The following is an 8,764-nucleotide window of genomic DNA, read 5'->3' as shown; positions in this document are numbered from 1 at the left end:
AAGCACCGTAAAACTAGATTTAGAGAAAAGCAAAGTATTTTCTTAGGCAAGTGGATAAAAAGCCATGTTTACCAATAAAAATATCTAGTTAGTTTGCAGCAATTGCTCTAGCTTTCTGCCTAGAAAACACGAATGCGTTGAGTTTGTGTCTCCAATGGAAGTAATTAGTGTTTCCCAGCACAAAAGAAAATATTCCCTGCTTAAATGCATTCAAAACCATAAAGGCCATTGATAATATCAAGAAAACAGAAAGCAGAACCTGTAGCACCATCTGAGATTGAGTTAGCCATTACACAAGAGGATATTTCTGGATTCATCCAGTCATATCCGGACAAAGTGTTGTGGAACTGGTATGCAATGGACTCACATAATCACCATCAAACCACTTTTGGGGGAAAACACACTCATTTTCTTGGTCACGTGGATAAAATCATGTTTACAAATATGAATATCATGTTTGTTTGCACAATTGCTCTAGGTTTCTGCATAGAAAACAATAATGTGTTGATTTTGTGACTCCATGTGGAAATAATTCGTTTTTGCCAGCACAAAAGAAAATATTCCCTACTATAATGCATTGAAAACCATAAAGGCCATTGATAATATAAAGAAAACACAAAGCAGAGCCTGTAGCACCATTTGGGATAGAGTTTGCCATAACACAAGAGGATATTTCTGGATTCATCCAGTCATATCCGGACAAAGTGTTGTGGAACTGGTATGCCATGGACTCAGATAATCTCTCTCAAACTGGTGTTGGAGGAAAGCGAACTCATTTTCTTGGTCAAGTGGATAAAAATGATGTTTACAAATATAAATATCATGTTAGTTTTCAGCAATTGCTCTAGCTTTCTGCCTAGAAAACACGATTGTGTTGAGTTTGTGTCTCCATGTGGAACTAATTAGTGTTTGCCAGCACCAGCACACACAAAAAATATTCCCTGCTTAAATGCATTTAAAACCGTAAAGTCCATGGATAATATCAGTAAAACACAAAGCAGAGCCTTCAGCACCACCTGGGATTGAGTTAGTCAAAACACAAGAGGATATTTCTGGTTTCATCCAGTCATATCCGGACAAAGTGTTGTGGAGCTAGTATGCAATGGACTCAGATAATCACCGTCAAATTGGTTTTGGAGAAAAGGCAACTCATTTTCTTGTTCAAGTGGATAAAAAGTCATGTTTACAAATATAAATATCGTGTTTTTTGCATCAATTGCTCTAGCTTTCTGCATAGAATACAGGAATCTGTTGAATTTGTGTCTCCATGGGGAACTAATTAGTGTTTGCCAGCACATAAGAAAATATTCCCTGCTTAAATGCATTCAAAACCATAAATTCCATTGATATTATCAAGAAAACTCAAAGCAGAGCCTGTAGCCCCATTTTGGATAGAGTTAGCCATAAAACAAGAGGATAGTTCTGGATTCATCCAGTCATATCCGGACAAAGTGTTGTGGAACTGGCATGCCATGGACTCAGATAATCACCGTCAAACAGTTTTGGAGGAAAGCAAACTCATTTTCTTGTCAAGTGGATAAAAAGCCATGGTTACAAATATAAATATCATGTTTGTTTGCAGCAATTGCTCTAGCTTTCTGCCTAAAAAACACGATTGTGTTGAGTTTGTGTCTCCATGTGGAAGTAATTAGTGTTTCCCAGCACAAAAGAAATTATTGCCTGCTTGAATTCATTCAAAACCATACAGGCCATTGATAATATCAAGGAAACCCAAGGCAGACCCTGTAACAGCATCTGGGATTGAGTTAGCCATAACAGAGGAGGACATTTCTGGTTTGATCCAGTCATTTCCGGAAAAAGTGTTGTGGAACTGGTGTGCAATGGACTCAGATAAGCACCGTAAAACTAGATTTAGAGAAAAGCAAAGTATTTTCTTAGGCAAGTGCATAAATGTCATCTATACAAACACAAATATCTAGTTTGTTTGCAGCAATTGCTCGAGCTTTCTGACTAGAAACACGAATGCGTTGAGTTTGTGTCTCCAATGGAAGTAATTAGTGTTTCCCAGCACAAAAGGAAATATCCCTTCCTTAAATACATTCAAAAGCATAAACTCCATGGATAATATCAATAAAACACAAAGCAGGGCCTGCAGCAAGGTCTGGGATTGAGTTAGCCATAACACAAGAGGATATTTCTGGTTTCATCCAGTCATATCCTGACAAAGTGTTGTGGAAGTGGTTTTCAAGGGACTCAGATAATCACGGTCAAACTGGTTTGGGGGAAAACACACTGATTTCCTTGGTGAAGTGGATAAAAGCCATGTTGACAAATATAAATATCATGTTTGTTTGTAGCAATTGCTCTAGCTTTCTGCCTATAAAACAGGAATGTGTTGCGTTTGTGTCTCCATGTGGAAGTAATTAGTTTTTCCCAGCAGAAAAGAAAATATCGCCTGCTTAAATTCATTCAAAACCATAAAGTCCATGGATAATATCAAGAAAACACAAAGCAGAGCCTGTAGCATGATCTGGGATTGAGTTAGCCATAACACAAGAGGATATTTCTGGTTTCATCCAGTCATATCTGGACAAAGTGTTGTGGAACTGGTATGCAATGGACTCAGATAATCACGGTCACAGTGGATTTTGCGGAAAACAAACTCATTTTCTTGGTCACTTGGATAAGAAGCCTGTTTACAAATATAAATATCATGTTTGTTTGCAGCAATTGCTCTAGTTTTCTACATAGAAAACAGGAATGTGTTGAGTTTGTGTCTCCATGTGGAAGTAACTAGTTTTTCCCAGCACAAAAGAAAATAGTCCCTGCTTAAATTCATTCAAAACCATAAAGTCCATTGATAATATCTGAAAAACACAAAGCAGAGTCCATAGCACCAAGTGGGATTGAGTTAGCCATATCACAAGAGGATATTTCTGGTTTCATCCTGTCATATCCAGACAAGCTGTTGTGGAACTGGTAGGAAATGGACTCAGAAAATCACAGTCAAACTGGATCTAGAGAAAAGCAAAGTATTTTCTTAGGCAAGCTCATAAATGTCCTCTATACAAACACAAATATCAAGATTGCTTGCAGCAATTGCTCTAGCTTTCTGCCTAGAAAACCTGAATGTGTTGAGTTTGTGTCTCCATCTGAAAATAATTAGTGTTTCCCAGCACAAAAGAAAATATTCCCTGCTTAAATGCATTCAAAACCATAAAGGCCATTGATAATATCAAGAAAACAGAAAGCAGAACCTGTAGCACCATCTGAGATTGAGTTAGCCATTACACAAGAGGATATTTCTGGATTCATCCAGTCATATCCGGACAAAGTGTTGTGGAACTGGTATGCAATGGACTCACATAATCACCGTCAAACCACTTTTGGGGGAAAACACACTCATTTTCTTGGTCACGTGGATAAAATCATGTTTACAAATATGAATATCATGTTTGTTTGCACAATTGCTCTAGGTTTCTGCATAGAAAACAATAATGTGTTGATTTTGTGACTCCATGTGGAAATAATTCGTTTTTGCCAGCACAAAAGAAAATATTCCCTACTATAATGCATTGAAAACCATAAAGGCCATTGATAATATAAAGAAAACACAAAGCAGAGCCTGTAGCACCATTTGGGATAGAGTTTGCCATAACACAAGAGGATATTTCTGGATTCATCCAGTCATATCCGGACAAAGTGTTGTGGAACTGGTATGCCATGGACTCAGATAATCTCTCTCAAACTGGTGTTGGAGGAAAGCGAACTCATTTTCTTGGTCAAGTGGATAAAACTGATGTTTACAAATATAAATATCATGTTAGTTTTCAGCAATTGCTCTAGCTTTCTGCCTAGAAAACACGTTTGTGTTGAGTTTGTGTCTCCATGTGGAAGTAACTAGTTTTTCCCAGCAGAAAAGAAAATAGTCCCTGCTTAAATTCATTCAAAACCATAAAGTCCATTGATAATATCTAAAAAACACAAAGCAGAGTCTATAGCACCAAGTGGGATTGAGTTAGCCATATCACAAGAGGATATTTCTGGTTTCATCCTGTCATATCCAGACAAGCTGTTGTGGAACTGGTAGGAAATGGACTCAGAAAATCACAGTCAAACTGGATCTAGAGAAAAGCAAAGTATTTTCTTAGGCAAGCGCATAAATGTCCTCTATACAAACACAAATATCAAGATTGCTTGCAGCAATTGCTCTAGCTTTCTGCCTAGAAAACCTGAATGTGTTGAGTTTGTGTCTCCATCTGAAAATAATTAGTGTTTCCCAGCACAAAAGAAAATATTCCCTGCTTAAATGCATTCAAAACCATAAAGGCCATTGATAATATCAAGAAAACAGAAAGCAGAACCTGTAGCACCATCTGAGATTGAGTTAGCCATTACACAAGAGGATATTTCTGGATTCATCCAGTCATATCCGGACAAAGTGTTGTGGAACTGGTATGCAATGGACTCACATAATCACCGTCAAACCACTTTTGGGGGAAAACACACTCATTTTCTTGGTCACGTGGATAAAATCATGTTTACAAATATGAATATCATGTTTGTTTGCACAATTGCTCTAGGTTTCTGCATAGAAAACAATAATGTGTTGATTTTGTGACTCCATGTGGAAATAATTCGTTTTTGCCAGCACAAAAGAAAATATTCCCTACTATAATGCATTGAAAACCATAAAGGCCATTGATAATATAAAGAAAACACAAAGCAGAGCCTGTAGCACCATTTGGGATAGAGTTTGCCATAACACAAGAGGATATTTCTGGATTCATCCAGTCATATCCGGACAAAGTGTTGTGGAACTGGTATGCCATGGACTCAGATAATCTCTCTCAAACTGGTGTTGGAGGAAAGCGAACTCATTTTCTTGGTCAAGTGCATAAAAATGATGTTTACAAATATAAATATCATGTTAGTTTTCAGCAATTGCTCTAGCTTTCTGCCTAGAAAACACGTTTGTGTTGAGTTTGTGTCTCCATGTGGAACTAATTAGTGTTTGCCAGCACCAGCACACACAAAAAATATTCCCTGCTTAAATGCATTTAAAACCGTAAAGTCCATGGATAATATCAGTAAAACACAAAGCAGAGCCTTCAGCACCACCTGGGATTGAGTTAGTCAAAACACAAGAGGATATTTCTGGTTTCATCCAGTCATATCCGGACAAAGTGTTGTGGAGCTAGTATGCAATGGACTCAGATAATCACCGTCAAATTGGTTTTGGAGAAAAGGCAACTCACTTTCTTGTTCAAGTGGATAAAAAGTCATGTTTACAAATATAAATATCGTGTTTTTTGCATCAATTGCTCTAGCTTTCTGCATAGAATACAGGAATCTGTTGAATTTGTGTCTCCATGGGGAACTAATTAGTGTTTGCCAGCACATAAGAAAATATTCCCTGCTTAAATGCATTCAAAACCATAAATTCCATTGATATTATCAAGAAAACTCAAAGCAGAGCCTGTAGCCCCATTTTGGATAGAGTTAGCCATAAAACAAGAGGATAGTTCTGGATTCATCCAGTCATATCCGGACAAAGTGTTGTGGAACTGGCATGCAATGGACTCAGATAATCACCGTCAAACAGTTTTGGAGGAAAGCAAACTCATTTTCTTGTCAAGTGGATAAAAAGCCATGGTTACAAATATAAATATCATGTTTGTTTGCAGCAATTGCTCTAGCTTTCTGCCTAAAAAACACGATTGTGTTGAGTTTGTGTCTCCATGTGGAAGTAATTAGTGTTTCCCAGCACAAAAGAAAATATTGCCTGCTTCAATTCATTCAAAACCATACAGGCCATTGATAATATCAAGGAAACCCAAGGCAGGCCCTGTAACAGCATCTGGGATTGAGTTAGCCATAACAGAGGAGGACATTTCTGGTTTGATCCAGTCATTTCCGGAAAAAGTGTTGTGGAACTGGTGTGCAATGGACCCAGATAAGCACCGTAAAACTAGATTTAGAGAAAAGCAAAGTATTTTCTTAGGCAAGTGCATAAATGTCATCTATACAAACACAAATATCTAGTTTGTTTGCAGCAATTGCTCGAGCTTTCTGACTAGAAAACACGAATGAGTTGAGTTTGTGTCTTCATGTGGAACTAATTAGTTTTTCCCAGCACAAAAGAAAATATTGCCTGCTTAAATTCATCCAAAAGCATAAACTCCATGGATAATATCAATAAAACACAAAGCAGGGCCTGCAGCAAGGTCTGGGATTGAGTTAGCCATAACACAAGAGGATATTTCTGGTTTCATCCAGTCATATCCTGACAAAGTGTTGTGGAAGTGGTTTTCAAGGGACTCAGATAATCACGGTCAAACTGGTTTGGGGGAAAACACACTGATTTCCTTGGTGAAGTGGATAAAAGCCATGTTGACAAATATAAATATCATGTTTGTTTGTAGCAATTGCTCTAGCTTTCTGCCTATAAAACAGGAATGTGTTGCGTTTGTGTCTCCATGTGGAAGTAATTAGTTTTTCCCAGCAGAAAAGAAAATATCGCCTGCTTAAATTCATTCAAAACCATAAAGTCCATGGATAATATCAAGAAAACACAAAGCAGAGCCTGTAGCATGATCTGGGATTGAGTTAGCCATAACACAAGAGGATATTTCTGGTTTCATCCAGTCATATCTGGACAAAGTGTTGTGGAACTGGTATGCAATGGACTCAGATAATCACGGTCACAGTGGATTTTGCGGAAAACAAACTCATTTTCTTGGTCACTTGGATAAGAAGCCTGTTTACAAATATAAATATCATGTTTGTTTGCAGCAATTGCTCTAGTTTTCTACATAGAAAACAGGAATGTGTTGAGTTTGTGTCTCCATGTGGAAGTAACTAGTTTTTCCCAGCACAAAAGAAAATAGTCCCTGCTTAAATTCATTCAAAACCATAAAGTCCATTGATAATATCTAAAAAACACAAAGCAGAGTCCATAGCACCAAGTGGGATTGAGTTAGCCATATCACAAGAGGATATTTCTGGTTGCATCCAGTCATATCCAGACAAGCTGTTGTGGAACTGGTAGGAAATGGACTCAGAAAATCACAGTCAAACTGGATCTAGAGAAAAGCAAAGTATTTTCTTAGGCAAGCGCATAAATGTCCTCTATACAAACACAAATATCAAGATTGCTTGCAGCAATTGCTCTAGCTTTCTGCCTAGAAAACCTGAATGTGTTGAGTTTGTGTCTCCATCTGAAAATAATTAGTGTTTCCCAGCACAAAAGAAAATATTCCCTGCTTAAATGCATTCAAAACCATAAAGGCCATTGATAATATCAAGAAAACAGAAAGCAGAACCTGTAGCACCATCTGAGATTGAGTTAGCCATTACACAAGAGGATATTTCTGGATTCATCCAGTCATATCCGGACAAAGTGTTGTGGAACTGGTATGCAATGGACTCACATAATCACCGTCAAACCACTTTTGGGGGAAAACACACTCATTTTCTTGGTCACGTGGATAAAATCATGTTTACAAATATGAATATCATGTTTGTTTGCACAATTGCTCTAGGTTTCTGCATAGAAAACAATAATGTGTTGATTTTGTGACTCCATGTGGAAATAATTAGTTTTTGCCAGCACAAAAGAAAATATCCCCTACTATAATGCATTGAAAACCATAAAGGCCATTGATAATATAAAGAAAACACAAAGCAGAGCCTGTAGCACCATTTGGGATAGAGTTTGCCATAACACAAGAGGATATTTCTGGATTCATCCAGTCATATCCGGACAAAGTGTTGTGGAACTGGTATGCCATGGACTCAGATAATCTCTCTCAAACTGGTGTTGGAGGAAAGCGAACTCATTTTCTTGGTCAAGTGGATAAAAATGATGTTTACAAATATAAATATCATGTTAGTTTTCAGCAATTGCTCTAGCTTTCTGCCTAGAACACACGTTTGTGTTGAGTTTGTGTCTCCATGTGGAAGTAACTAGTTTTTCCCAGCAGAAAAGAAAATAGTCCCTGCTTAAATTCATTCAAAACCATAAAGTCCATTGATAATATCTAAAAAACACAAAGCAGAGTCCATAGCACCAAGTGGGATTGAGTTAGCCATATCACAAGAGGATATTTCTGGTTTCATCCTGTCATATCCAGACAAGCTGTTGTGGAACTGGTAGGAAATGGACTCAGAAAATCACAGTCAAACTGGATCTAGAGAAAAGCAAAGTATTTTCTTAGGCAAGCGCATAAATGTCCTCTATACAAACACAAATATCAAGATTGCTTGCAGCAATTGCTCTAGCTTTCTGCCTAGAAAACCTGAATGTGTTGAGTTTGTGTCTCCATCTGAAAATAATTAGTGTTTCCCAGCACAAAAGAAAATATTCCCTGCTTAAATGCATTCAAAACCATAAAGGCCATTGATAATATCAAGAAAACAGAAAGCAGAACCTGTAGCACCATCTGAGATTGAGTTAGCCATTACACAAGAGGATATTTCTGGATTCATCCAGTCATATCTGGACAAAGTGTTGTGGAACTGGTATGCAATGGACTCACATAATCACCGTCAAACCACTTTTGGGGGAAAACACACTCATTTTCTTGGTCACGTGGATAAAATCATGTTTACAAATATGAATATCATGTTTGTTTGCACAATTGCTCTAGGTTTCTGCATAGAAAACAATAATGTGTTGATTTTGTGACTCCATGTGGAAATAATTAGTTTTTGCCAGCACAAAAGAAAATATTCCCTACTATAATGCATTGAAAACCATAAAGGCCATTGATAATATAAAGAAAACACAAAGCAGAGCCTG

This window comes from Lepus europaeus, unplaced genomic scaffold (assembly GCF_033115175.1).
Source record: "Lepus europaeus isolate LE1 unplaced genomic scaffold, mLepTim1.pri SCAFFOLD_34, whole genome shotgun sequence".
NCBI classification, from domain to species: Eukaryota; Metazoa; Chordata; class Mammalia; order Lagomorpha; family Leporidae; genus Lepus; species Lepus europaeus.
The sequence above is the reverse complement of the archived record's forward strand: the minus strand, read 5'-3'. Positions refer to the sequence as shown.